At 43.0% G+C, this 15,035-nt stretch overlaps 1 long non-coding RNA gene across 1 annotated transcript; it reads left to right on the top strand.

Moving 5' to 3' along the window:
- The first annotated feature begins 1,354 nt into the window (after window positions 1-1,354).
- Window positions 1,355-7,866, top strand: LOC141962853 (uncharacterized). The gene is made up of 3 exons (XR_012633994.1): window positions 1,355-1,410; window positions 7,013-7,262; window positions 7,692-7,866. It is a non-coding gene; the product is annotated as an uncharacterized LOC141962853 (long non-coding RNA).
- Window positions 7,867-15,035: the final 7,169 nt, after the last annotated feature.

The following is a 15,035-nucleotide window of genomic DNA, read 5'->3' on the forward strand; positions in this document are numbered from 1 at the left end:
ACTGGTGATTGGGAGATTAGGAAAATGAATTTGATCCAAGAAGACAAAAGCAGCCCACCTTTCTAGATGACATGGTAATCACCAGACTTGTTACTTCCTATCCTCTTTAACTTCAGGGCTACTGAGATCTCTGAAAGATGGCTCTTTGGTACAGCTAAACAATGTGTTCCTACAGTGATCAATAAAAGCCCGTTACTGAAATGAGTAGCTAAAGAGATTGGCTGTGAATAGTATACAGGTATAATATGTCCAAGATAACTCACATTTTTGCTGATTTTTCAGCAAGACAAAGCTCATCTGCAGAAGATATTTGATGAAGTATGTCAGCTAACTAAAGGGAATTCTTTACAAACTAAAGGTGTCCATGCATAAAAAAATCTTTCAGCTAAGCTGAGAAAGTCTTCCTGTATATGTTTAAAACCCCTCAAACTTCAGCAATTGTCTTACAACTGGTGGGGTACGCAGTGTAGTAGACAGTACCATGCTCCAGCTCACATTTCCCTTCATTTCTCTGGTCCTTCTGTCATCCCTCAGTCAAGCAATTACAGTAAAACAAAACATATAAGTTTCTTCTGTCTTTCCAGGTCCATTACAATTTACCCTTCAGTGTTGCTTTGCTGGGGCTAAGTGACTTGGATGCTCAGACTGCACTGAGAAGACAGAAAATGTGAGTGTTGCAAAGCTGAGGCCCTGTTGTTGCAGTGGGTTACACCAGTGTGAAAATGGAGTTAAAGCAGCAATGAATCAAGCCCTGGACTACCTTTTGCATTTATAACACCAGTCTAATAATCTTCTTGTTCAAAATACCATACAGGAACTCTGCAGCTCGCAACCAATAAAGGTATTCCAACCAAATTGAGAGAGAAGCTATGATACTATCTTCATATGCTGGACTATTACTGGTAAGACGGCAAGAAAGATAGCAATATCTTTTGCTCTGTGGTACCCGTCTAGAAACACTCCCCGTAGCCTGGATGTCTTTGTTCGTTGAAAGCACAGAATACAGACAGTGCAAATAATTACAAATCTGTCTCATTTTTACTGAGTAGCCATTAAGTTTTGCTCAGCCTTAGAAACAAAACAGGCAGTTTCAGTAAATGGTCCTCTGTGTGTGCATAGGTAACTTATCTTGTCTCACCCAAGTGCAAATGGCGAGCAAGTTTCAGGACTAGATCTCAAAAGATTTGTACTAGCAGCATGAAACAATACTAGAAGTTCATGTGAAAGCTGTTTCAGAAATCAAAGGAACAGGATATGAGCTGGATTTCATACAACCACTTTTAAGAATACTCCTTCTGAGAGCTGAACCTCTCTCTTTACCTGTCTTCACAGAACAGCATTCCTATTGAAGAGATCTTAGAGATTTACAGCATGAAGCCCTCAGCAACACACTGGCAGAGCTCTGCGAATGTGAGTGATTTGTGGGTTTTTCAGCATCTCTAATAGGAGTATGAGTGAAGATCTCTCTTACCTGTAGTGGCCTGGTCCATCATGTAGTACATTGGACTGGCATTCTGGGAATGCGATCCACACATGGATTATTTTTCTTCTCGCTCAGAGTAAACACTGTTGAATTATTCCCTTCTCACATCTGCTGTTACAGCTTAGAGCCTTGTGGGTGGCCTTTCAGCATCATAATGAGTTGTAAAGCCTCCATGTGCAGGTGTAGTTGTCCATGGGGTACTTCATTCCTGCTGCTAGTCTTGAGGGTGTATGTGAAAGCTACAGTGCAGCACATTTCTTAATTGCTTGCAGATCATATTGTGTGTGGGTCTATTATAGCTACTGTTTATTTCAGCTTTCCCATACTAATAAAGGAAGGGACTTCATTCTATGGAAAGCTGTCACTACTGTTAGACCAGCAGTGGATGATAGCTGGCAACATCTTACAATAAACTCTCATGTGTCTCCTTGTTGCAGCAGAATATAAGCATTCAGGCAGCGTTCAAGACCACAGGCTAGGTACAACAGTATGAATTTTATCTGAAGTTAGTGCTTTCCTCTGGGCTTGTCAGAGATGTACTTTGTGCCTGGTCTTCTTCCCCAGTCCACTCAGGTTTCAAACCAGAAATCATCAGGCCACAATACCTAACCTTTGCTAGCTCCTGGCCTCTGGTGCTACCTTGCAATGCTTGGCCTCACCAAGGAGCCAAAGGTCCTCTGCTGGGCAGTATACCCTGTAAGCAGTTATATAAACAAGTAAATTTCTCCCTCCACAGCCCACCTCTTTGCTAGTTTTTCTGCCCTCTTCTTTAGTATGGACTCTGCAGATCCTTCATGGTCTCCTTGACTCATTCTTATTACCTTGTATGCTGATAAACCTTCCAGCTAAGAAAGTGCTGTAGGTTTGAGGTGAGGCATTCATCAGAGGAACCAAAAATGTGAATTTGACTAGAGACCTTTACCCCTGCAAGACAGAGACTTCCTTCCATACCTCCATGGTTTTTTTGTAAGGTATTTTATGATGTTCAGCAGAGTGTGCCAACACTGCAGGTCTTAATCTGGGGTCATGTTTAGGCAAGTTCATACAATCAGTGCTATATTTACAGAAGCCAGCTCTCATAAGGGCACTCTGACTCTTTACACAACACTGTTTAAGGAGATTCAGTATCTACATCCTCGATCCCAGTAAAGGATGAGGGATAGCACCTGTCAGGGAACCTTAAATTCTCCCTTTATTGCAGTGTGAAAAAGGGGAGAATAAGAAAGTGCTAAGCCAATTTATACTTGCAGTACATTACAGTCCTATAGAAGGTGGACACACAGATTAAACAGAACAAACCAGCAACTCTGTGACTGCAAGGTCATCCGTGTTATCTGTGCATCTGCAGGGAAAAGATGATTTAGAGTCTGGAAGCACCCTTGTGCCAAATCTTACAATAGTAACTTGCACAAGGTTTTACCATTCAGCTATTGCAGAGGTAAGAGGTAACATTACCCTAATTTGCAGATTAGATTAGACTACCTGACTCTGGGCAAATCATTTAATCTCTGTCCTAGTCAATCCGTGGCAGAGTGTGGGTCATTATGTGCAGTTAAAAAGCCTCCAGAGAAGGAGACTATGTTTCCTTGGGCACAGTGCTCTGACAACATGACCTGCTGTCAGCCTGTACACCAGAGTTCTTTGGGTCTAGTCAGCTCTCAAAACAGGAACAGAGTGTGTGCTTCCTGCCTCCCTTCATCTGAGATTTCTAAGAGTGTATTTACATAAGCAAAGGAATCTGATGCTGTTTAAGACCTTCCAGACAAGTCACATCCCTGCTCTTTGGGAATGAAACTCCATGTGGAATGATCCATCAGGTTTTAGGGAGCTTGGATGACCTGAGCAGTGTTAGATGTCAGGACAACTTTTTCATCCCCAGTTCAAATGCCTTTCTATTTATACTGGGCATAAATTGCAAGATTTACTGCTTTCATGCAAGTTCACACATGTTGCTGTGTCAGGGGTAAATGGCAGAGTTCAGGCAGCAAGGGCTGCAGTGGTGACCTATAGGGGAGGAGACATGAACTGCTCTGTGCCAGTCAACTCAGAATCCCCTGTAAGCAGCCAGGCACAGCCCAAAACTACAGTCAGAGGAGCACGTGGCACCTCTATTCAAACATACTTAAGAAAGAACAGCAGCTACTAGGGAAGGAGACATGAGGACACATGTAAGGAGATGTGTGTGGTGACTATAGAGACGTGCTCTTGGAAGCAGGCATCCCCTCTATGCCATGGTCTGCAGGGACGAAAGCAAAGAGGAACAGTAAGAAGTACAGAGAAATGCCAGAAACCATTCACACACAAGCTCAGCCACCTTTGCTACCCATCATCTCACAGAAGGAGTTGGGACTGACTGAACGGAACCATGAAAAGATGACGGAAGTTGATACTAGGCGGGGGAGGAAAGGTGCTTACTGTGTTTGACCTCTTGATCCTTCCCTCATTACACCACCACTGGGATCAGAAACCTTTAGCAGCATAAGGGCTACTTCCAAAATCCATGCTCTGTCTTTTTAGTCTAAAAAGTCACACATTGCATGCTAGAATACTTGAATGATGTGCTCCTGGGTTTAGAGGTTTATGAAGGCTTTTTATTAGCATGACCCTTTCTGGCTTAAATGCCTGGCTGACCACAGACTTCACGGTTCCTTTCTGGCCTGCACACTGGTGTGAGACTTTGCCAACCCAAGCAAACAAAGTGCTAGTGCAAGGAAAGCACAGACACATAAAAGCTCTTTGTCTTCAGTAGCTGACCTTCAGTGAGATGGTTGTGTTCTTCAAAGGGCAGAAGCGGCTTGTTTGGCCGTGTTGTGCTGTTCCTCTGTTGGAACCCTGCTGAAAATTGTCCGCAGGCTACCAGAAAAGGAACTATGTACTTGATCTGTGTAAAACTGGATATAGCAGACAAATGTAACAGAGCAACCAGATGGATACAAAAATAAAAAAGCCTTCAGTAGACCAAAAGGAGATACGTACTCCAGCTTTACTGATCAGATCTCATCTTGGCCCTGCAGAGATTTCACTGGTTAAAACTATTCATTCCTATCCTGCCCTGACACTAATACCTACACTTAGCCCCAGTCTTAAAGTGGTGTCCCATTCCCAAACATACTTAAAAGGCTTTCATCAATGCTAGCATCACACACCTTGCAGAAACTACCCGACACTTTTTGACATCTTCTGCCCTTTAGGTCAGAGAGAGTCCACCAAAGAAGAGGTACCAGACTGGTGGTACCAGTGACTCCTAGCTTTGGCCATAGCAATGGTAAGCTATTGGCCCCTTCTTCCACCAGCCTACTGCCTAGACTGGTGTGCGATGAGCAATAAAGTGGAAATCTCCTGCTACAAAGAGGCATAATGCATTTGGATCCTATAATATCTGTGCCTTTTAAAAAATATGTTACATTTTAAACCCAAGTCATTTGCCGCTTTTGCCCCATTAGTAATAGCAAACTAGCTCCAGCCTTCTCTCTTTGAACAGAGCAAAAAGCTGAACTATTCACTTCCTCTTCTACCTTATGGTGCACCAGTGAGAGGCAAGAAAAGGCAGCCCAGCTACTCACAACCACACTAAGATGTAACCCAGCTTCTGGGAGTTTGGCACAGTGCTTCACAGAGGAGCATTCCCACCAGTGGGCTCCAGTTACCATTGATGTGGAGTGGGGAAGGAGGCTATGCAGGTCTGAGGAGATACAGCCTGCTTCACAAGGGCCTTGACTGTGTTAAGAGCAAGTTTCTCTAGCAGCATATCTTAAGTCATATAACTGTAACTGCTCTTTAAAAAACAGTTACAAGAAGGTATTCTATATGGCCCAGCTATTTAACGAAAGAGCATTTGTGCTGCTATAAATAGATTTTATTTTCAGTAACACAGACTTTATTGATGTTTCCCAAGCAACCATTAAAAGTTGCTGTGGAATTCTAATCAGACTATAATAGATCATTCACGTGTAATTCACAGTGCTTCTGATGCACTTTATTTTTTTACCTGTCATGCTTAGCGGTAATATTAATGACGGTCTGCCACCTGGTGTCCAGAAAGGGCTAGAGCTCACATGCATCAGAACAGCCTTGGCTGTAACCTCTTCGCTGAATTTTCCCGTGTCAAGAACTAGCAATGCCACTACATGCCATGTAGGGGCATTTCACAACATGTTATTTCGAAGGAGGGGTCTTCCCTTCTGCTCCTGGGATAAGTGGGTGGATCAGCTTTCCCTCCTTTTGCTGTGGACATTACACTGTATACTTTTACTGTCATGCTTCTTATGGGCAGGAATCCTTTTCTCTAGGAATTTCCAACAGAGGATATTTTTAGAAATTTCCATTCTGAGTGCATACAATACACTGCAGAGGAGTGATGTTTTCTTGGAAGTTTTCCAGCTACTCACGCTGTTTCCCATGCTGTGTGGTTGGGGGGGGCGGGGGGCAGAAGGAATACCAGGTTTTGGTTTTTCAGCTTTGATTTATATTATGATGTTATGCAAGCAGAGACAAAGAAAGATCAGAAACAGTCTTTCTGTTCATTTCATGTTACTTTGCACTTGCCTAGTTCGTAGCCAACTCAGGGATACTTCCTTGAGGGTCACGAGGTAGCAAAGTTACAAAACCTTCTGAAGAGCCATTTTCTGAAAAAGCCATTGTTATCAAGATCTTTGGTTTCTATTTCAGTCAACAACGTTGCTTAATTTTAATCATGGCCTTAAGATCATTCCCAGATCATCCGCCCTATGAGAAAGGAACAGAAGTGCATTGCTGCGTTTGGAAACTATGGGTAATTTATTTTGCAAAGCCTTAATTCGTTTAAGAGGTTAAATCTACTGTTTTCATTAACAGTAACTCTTAGAGCACAGCTTATGCCTCCTTAAGAGTCCTAGATACAAAAAGCTGGAATCCAGCCCATCTCAAAATTCTGTGGATCTCAGGTTTGGTTATCTTCCCCCCTCCCCATTTCCCATCAAAGTAAAATGGTGAAGATTCCTGTTATTCCCCACCACTTTTGAAGCCTTGAAATCTCCTTGAAAATCAAGCACTAGCTTTACCAAGATATATAGATACTTAGGCAGCCTAAGTACATCCTAGTGGTATTTAGGATCCAGAAGATTTCTGACTCATGAGAAGGGACATAATGGTTGCTATCCCAACTGCCTCCTGCTTCTCAGAGTTTCCTACCCCATTGTCCAGACATTTCAGGAGCTGCCATGTGAACAGCTGAGCAGCTGCAGGCTGCCTGCCAGGATGTTATGGCAGACCACAACCCCCAGGCTGTACCAGTACATACAGGGATATAAAATGCAGGAGCTAGCTACTGTGTGGACAACTGAAATGTCTGGGCAGTGGGGATGAGCACTTCAAGAAGCTGGGTGGACCAAGCAGCCAGGACAAAAACTGCCAGCACAGTTGTGCTCATTTATCCATCACAGCCTCTGAAGCAGTTATGTTACTTTCTGCTGAACCACAAAAGAGTATGCTCATTTGGCTTGGCACATAGTTTCTGCAGATTTACTAATCTATGAATCATTGACCTTCCAGGACCGCTGGATTCAACCTCTCAAGCTCTCCCTGCATCCATCTACCATGCTGACTGCCCCTGAAGATGCAGAGTATGCCTGGAAGCAAAATGAGCACATTTCACCCTGACTCCCACAAGACCAGAGCAGAGGGACATGGGGCAGCAGCACCTGGCCCATCAGAGCCACCAAGTTACAGCCTGCTGAGCTCCAACAGCTGCATGTGGAAGGGATGGTGTAATCCTTGGTCTGGGCCTATTCTCTTATAGAGGGTGAGGCACAGGCATTTTTTCATTGTAGCCTAGAAATAGTTTCTAGCTCAGACTCCTGAAGTTCGTGACAGTTGCAAAAGGAGCATTTTCCTCAAGTTGAGGTAAACAATAATATTCCATATTTTTAGTAGTATCAGCCTTCATGTCTGACAGTCCCTTGTTTGTTATTAAGCTTGGACTAATACTAGGAATTTTGCTAAAGGTCAGTTATGCTGCTGGCCAGTGAAAGAGTCACCTCCTGCTCCCCTCTTTCCTACTTCTTCTCCAAGTGCAGTAAAAATTAGAGGAACTTCAGGAGCATTAGAGAATCTGAAACTGGGACCCCTTACCTCCAGCCCTGTATTGCAACTGATCTCGAACAGTAGAGAATAAACCAGCCTGGTGGCACTCTAAGCCCAAAATGATGCGAGGCTCTTTCTCTCTCCCCAGGGCATTAAGTACCAGACAGCAGCAGCAGCATATCAAAAGACCAACCAGCAGGGAGACCTAAAAAGGACAGCAAGCAACTGGACTCACCAACCAGAGGAAAGCAACAGGTTGACAAAATAGATCTGAAGAATTCACACAAGCCAGTAAAACTCTTTTTGCAACACTACCACGGAATGTCACAGCGAGAACAGCACCTCAGGCCACCCAGAACCCACAAAACCCTTCTTGTCTGCCCCTGTCAGCACTCTTTAGTATAAGATGTTTTATAGTAGCACTAATTTATAACATAGTGTAAATCCTAAACTGGATTTTCACTGCAACTGTATCATACCTTGGCAGGAGGTGTCACTCATGAGCTGGAAAGTCAACTCGAGTAATATTCAACACACACATGGAAAGCACTCTTCTGGCTAATATCCCTGCAAAACACTATCACTTTTAGGTTAAAAAAAATAGTTGAAGGCTATTTCTTAAAAAATTAACAAAAACCTGACTCCATAGAGGACCCAGTAACGTCAGATTAGCCTAGCATATACATGAATTAGGCTCTGCCTTTCTATTTGTCCTTGATTTCCTAAAGCCTATTGTTTCCTGCAGCTCCGCTGAGCAGGAGAGCTAAGAAAACATTCCAGCAGCAGGGCTGGATTTGCCCAAGGGGCTCCCCCACAGCACTGAGTTCAGTGTGCATCACATGTCACACAGCAGGAGGGAAGCTGATCTGCCATGCAGTCCCCATCTCTCCTGATGGATTCAGCCCTGCACGCTGTGCTTGCGCTTATTAACATTTGCATCCTGCAGGGAGCTACAGAAGCAAAACAAGGAATCTCTCCATAGAAGCCTGGAACAGATTCAAAAACAAGGAATGCAAAGGAAGCAAAAACATAACAAAGACCCAGACTTCCTGTACCACACTTAGCTGTAGATGAGCTAACTGATGTCTTCTACCTTAGCTTTGGTAATACATTTGCAACTTGTGGGGTTTTGTTTTGTTGTTTTTTTTTTGGGGGGGGGGGTTTGTTGTTGTTTTTAAACCTTAGCAGTCATTCCTTCCTATCTTGTATCCAAGATTCTCACATTACCTCCTCTTCCCTTAGACAACTCTCTCCTACTTCCCTGCTAGTGTGTTGGGAGATTACATTTTCCCAGTGCTTCCCTACTGCTTCTCAACACACCATGCAACTTTTACAGAGCCAAAGAGAGGAGGCAGGGAGTACAAACTTCCCATTGTTCACAAGTGCTGTGCAACTCCCACACACGATCCAGAGTGGGGCAAGAATGAGCTTCCCTGCATGTGACAGGAGGGTTGTGCCTCAGGAAGATCCCATTTCCTCAGCTTTCCCCTTTAACCATCCTGCTTTCTTATTTCCTTGAAAGACTCAGCTAAAGAAAAAGCCTCTCCCTGCAGCACCAGCGTAGCACTGAAGCCTAACTGTCTGCCATTCCCGTTTGTAGGTCTCTAATGGTTTGTCTCTGTTACGTCCATGCTGTGCTGCCCAAGAACACCCCACTTCCTAGATGGGCTGTCACAACCCTCCTCCTTGTACTAACTCTACCTTGGATAAGAGTTGGATGCACGAGATTCTCCTTCCACATACCTCTCTTCCTCTGGCTGGAAGCCTGGGCACACACCACAGGATTTTTCTACAGAACTCTTTCTATTTAATTCCATAGAAGTTTCAATGGGGTAGTAGAATTGTTCACTGCTGAGAGGTGTGTTTAACACTAACTGCAGGGTAGAGAGACCACATTAGAGCTCTTTACATATAAAAATGATAGAAATTAAGATTCCCAGCTACTTCTAGCCAGGGATAGACATCCACTCAAAGTATGATATTGTACAGCTGCATTAACCCATGCCTTGGAGATGGTTAGGTACAAAAAAAACAATAAACACTTGTGAAACAAAACCATTTTTTTTCTTCTGCCCACTGATTCTCAGTCACTGAGCCTATTTATGGAGATGCCAAAAGACCACACCACACAAAAAAGTCTGGGGATGATTAAACTTAATCAGAGATTCAAAGGGCCTTTTGGAAGTCCTCATGGACTCAAAGCTTGCTTTCAGCTCACCAGGTTCACAGTGCTTTTTTTAACATCTATTATCACCATTTTCCTGTTAAAATCAGTCTAAAATAAAATCTAGTTGCTGTAAACACCTGTCCTTTCAATTCTGAGCTGTCCATGGGAAAGGATCTAACCACAGCTCTGTACATTCAGAAATTACAGATTAACTGGTGAGTCTTTGTGCTGATGTTGATAGGGCTTCTCAGCCATACCATGCATCCCCCCACTTTCCTTTCAAGCCATGTGAGCCAAAATTCAAGGTATAAGAGATTCAGATGAGAAAGTTTAGAGGGGACTTAAGATCAACAGCAACATCACTCTCCCTTATAGAAGAACTCTTTAGCCATGAATTTCTGCAGCATCAGCTGGTTTTGGCCTGGTTAGTTCACTCTGCAGGAAGCGGGATTGCTGGAACGCACTATCCAATCCCATTTAGCAGTTCCTACCTCTCCTCCATGGCCTGTGTTCACTGCTGGGACGGGTCTGCCCTGTCACATTCAGCACAGGCTCGTTCCCAGAGCTCACATCATCCATCAGATTCTAAACAGAGGCTTCTGTTCTTGCAAACAAATAGAACAGTAGACAGCAGCCAGTGCCAGGACTTGAGCAAATTTCATTCCAACTCAAACAGCATCTGTCTGACCCCTTGGAAGTCAAAGGAGAGAGAAATTGTACTTTGAAATGAGGTCATTACAAGAGGGTAGGAGGGGATATTGGTGTTGAGCACGTGAGTAGAAAAACAGTGCGAGGGGGTGGTTAAGATTAAACAGCAAGAGAGAGATTAACATCTCATGACTGATTTTTTTTCACTGACCTGCAATAAAATAAACAGTAAGACTTTAACAAATAAGTGATTAGCCATGTTATTGCAGTGCTGTCTTTACTATTGGAGTACTGCCATGGTCTTCACTTCTCATCGGCTAATACCTCCTGGTTTTTATAGATAAGGCTGCTGGAGTTAAGAGGAGTAAGCAACAGAAATTTTGTTATGCTAATAAGTGTAAAATCGGTGTTTCATTTTTAGAGTGCAAGTACCTGCCCCTTCGCTGATATCTGATTGCCTGCACACAAAAATCAAGCCCAGCAGATCAGGTGGTTTGCTGTTTGCACATTTACATTTTCAGACCACCAAAATCAGGGAGCTGAAAGGTGCTTGTAGATGTGTGCACAGTGGGACTGGTTAATGATAGCCTTCTGCCACCTTGACTGAAATTTCTTCCTTTCCTGAAATACATTGCCTCCAGAATAAAAATTTAAAAAAAAAAAAAAACAAAAAAGACTGCTGTAACTAGACTAATTAGCCAGGACAACTTCAATCTCCCTTCTCGGCTATGGAAAAAAGCAATGGACAGAGTTCAAAGCTCAGATAAGATGCAGAGTCACAAATGCTTTTCTACAGGACTCAGAAGAGATCTCTGATCACATGTGCACACTTAGCACCAGTTGGTGCCTACCACTGCACTGCAACACTATCTACAGTGGGAAAGGTAAGAGACCGTTCTGGGTCTGTTCTTGTTAAGTACCAGAAGTCATGGTACTGAGGTGCAGCAGGCGGGTAACCGAACAGTGCATCATCCACTTTCATTCTGGCAATTTAAGAGCTGCCCATTGTACCGCAGATATTGACTCCAGTAGCAGAACTCATGGTAGAAACTTGGTGCTGCAATTCACAGCCCAGTTTAGGTCACTGAAATCAGATGGTTTCAGCTAACACTCTTGGCTGTGAACAACACGGCGGCTGAGACACAAACATACTGCCTGCAGAACCAGAGGTGCTGACTTCTTAAATTACCCCACACAAACTGGTGAGACAGAGTCCTTCACCGTACCCAGAGTTACTAGAACATCGCCCATGCAAGCAAGCCCCACCTTCCCCCTCATTTCTGCTATAGTAATCCTGATTTCTGACATGTCACTATCAAATGTCTAGCTATTCCTGAAAATTCTTACTCATTTTGGCGAAGAGCTATTTCCTAGTCAGGTGGAAACATCTAGCATCCATCTTGGAATGGCAAAATACCCATTTTGATTTTGTGTGAGCGATTGGTTTATCTGTAGGACAAAAATATAACCAAACTGTTCTGAAAAGTATCGATTTTGTCAGGACACAATCTAATGTATTAAGTGCATAGGACTACATACCTTCAAGAGGCAGTCAGCAGCAAGAACAAATACCGGAGTCAAAGCAGTGAGAGGTTCAGTTTTGCTCAGTCTCTCTAAAACAGTGTAAAGGATGCTGGCTCCACAAGGGGCATCATGGTTGAAAGACAGAGCATCTGTGCTGCATTTTCTATATATAAGAATGGTTAGAGACACTCAGGAACTAGCCCAGACTGGCTCCAAAAAAAGAGTTTGTTTCCATCAAAGCAGAGTCAGAGGGAACACCAACTGCCAAATTCTGCACAGACTGCCACCAGGTCAGGTGCTGTTATGGAAGGGATCTTCCAGATACTTGCACACAGGTATTTCCACTGCCAGTGCTAAACACACAATCCATTTATGTGAAACAACTACGTGGTGTGGTTGCCAAAGACATCCAGGACTAGTCTTCATGGCCTTTCACAGGGACTTGCATTAACATCCACTGTTCAGAGAACTCATGTGCAATCCATGCAGCAATAACTGTTTCTCTACATCATTCATCACCCCAAAGATCTACCTACCAGTTTGCCATATGGTTGTACTCCATCTTAAGGGTCTTTTCCAACCTAAATAATTCTATGATTCTATACACAAGGGATTACACTTTGAAATAGAGTCAGATGTGACATTAAAGCACTGTGACTACTTCGCACTAACTTTCTGTATTAAGTATTTCTTGCACACTCACACTTCCCTGTTGCCAGTTCCATTGAGTGCAGGTCAGAAGCCCATCAATCCAGCAGACAAAACCCAAGCCTGAAACAGTATACTTACAGTAATAGCAATGATACATCAAGTCAAGTACAACAGTCAAGCAAACATCATGACAAGGAAATCCAGCAGGATAAAGGCAGATGGTCTGAGGTAACCCAGAAAGCTCGGAACAATAGGGCTGAATATACTAAAGAGGACAGGTGGATATCTAACCTGTTTGGAAATGGTGAGTGAACATTAGCCCCTGTCATTTAATAAGAATGCAGATAAAAACAACATCAGTGAAGTGGTTTGTGATGGAAAGAAGTGAAGGTGGAAGTTTCATATTCCCCCATCCATTTCCCCAGAAGACACTCTTGCTTTTCTCTTTCCTTTCTTGCTACAGCACTGACAGCCCTTTTCTTTGGCCTTTGAAACCTTGTAAGCAATGCTGCACTCCACTAACTCTCACAAACCTTGTCCTACTCTCCCTTCTTACAGCCACAAACACTCATTTGTTCCACTGGAGGTGGAGACTATGTAGTTGCAAATAGAGGTGTTTTAAAGAAATTCGATCTACAAAGGTGTTCATCTGCATGCCAAGTTAACTGATGAATCATGCTAACAAGGTCTTTACGTGCTTGAATGAGTTTCCCCAAATACATGGGATTATAAATCTAGTTTTGAAGTGCAGTAGTTGCTTTTTATCTGAAGCCTCACCTACTGGTGATATAAGACATTTGTATAATTAGCTTTGCGTATTCCACGAAGCAGTTTGTTTTTAAGAGTCTAAGGTTGAGTTGCAAGAAAATGATAATCAGAATAGAACAAGTCAAGGTTTGTTTCAGCCCCGCACCAAACAAGAAAAAAATATGGCTGAGGAAATGTTCCAAAATGGAGGAATATAGTTTTCCATAACCTACTAGCTGTGCCTGAAACAGTGTTAAACACTTAACAGAGTGTTAAAGCACTCTGCTTTAGCATTGAACAACAATTCTCCCTGGTTCCAGACAGAGAGCAACTTGAGTTTAATACATCTTGCTGCCTTTGAATTTTTAAAACAGACTTTCAAAGGGAAAAAATTGAACCAACTGACCCAAACTGATTTAGAGTGTTAGCCGGTAACTCAGATACACTGATAAACATCTAATAAGAAACGTTTGATTTCAATCTTTTTAGTCTTCAGGTATGCAGCAGTTAACCACACACCAGGAACAGACTGAAACTTTTAATCATTATTTCCTCCTAACACATCTGTGTTAAAATCTGTACGCAATAGAAGGGATTAGTAGGCAAAAGCTAACACCACCACGTGAGATGGAGAATTTTCCTGTTTCCAGGATAAAGTGGGTGACAAAGTGTTGAAACTGAGGCAAAGTTCATCTGTTCTCACAAAAGGGAAGACTACCATAGGACTAACTTAGGCCACAGGTAATCGACACAGAGTGGGGAAGGACAGGAACAGATCTACAGCAGAAACTGCTCAGATCTGTTGAGTTTGATAGCTTTCAGGCAGAGGAAGTTCTGTAAAGAACCTTTCTTATACACACATGCCCCCTTGAGTCAGGTGCACCACATGAAATAGTTGATACCAGCTGAAAGTGTAGTTCACTCCGCAGTTACACAGTCATTCGCTTGCACATAGCATCAGCAAACGCAGTTGAAAACTCAGAAAACTAAGAGTCCCACGGGGTAAATGCAATAAATGCTGTAACTACAATGAAGACAAAACATGAGATCTCCCCACAGCTTGGAATCGGCCCTTTTGTGTTACGGTTTGCAGATGAGCATTAGGACTGTGATATATAAAAGCAACCACAGCATTTGCTCACAGCTGTCAGCTTTCACCTCAGCAAACTGCCATAAAGGGGGAAGGTAAATGGAAGCCCCAGTATGCCAGTACCCTGCTCTGACACAGACACTGGGATGGACTATGAGTCTTTGCAAATGATTATATTGCAGATCACTTTTTTATGAAGACAAACTTCTGGAGCCACTGCTATGAATGCAGAAGTGACCACCCTGACCTGTGGTCCTAAGTGAAACAATGCAATTCCATACAGGTAGAAAAAAGCAACTGGATGATTTAAGAGAACCCCAATTACTCAGGACAGCAGTACTTTTTAAAAAGGGGAGACTATTCTGACTTCCAGAAGTCGTTCAGTCTCTGCAACTCCATGAGATCTTGCCATTTAATCCCACAAGTGAGTTCTGCTTGGCAGTGCGTCACAGTTTAAGAAACTGGGTATAGTTTATCCCTTAAGAATATCATATACAGTCTCTTCAAGTAACTCAACAGACAGCTGAAGTTCAGTAAGACAACGCAAAGTTTCACTGGAGATGAAGGAAATAATCTGTTTAACATCAGTACTATTTTCAGGGCCTCTTCATAATTTGGAGATGCTAAAAGAAAGATGAGTGGCTATTTCTAGGTAGAGAATGTTG

This window comes from Athene noctua, chromosome 7 (assembly GCF_965140245.1).
Source record: "Athene noctua chromosome 7, bAthNoc1.hap1.1, whole genome shotgun sequence".
NCBI lineage: Eukaryota > Metazoa > Chordata > Aves > Strigiformes > Strigidae > Athene > Athene noctua.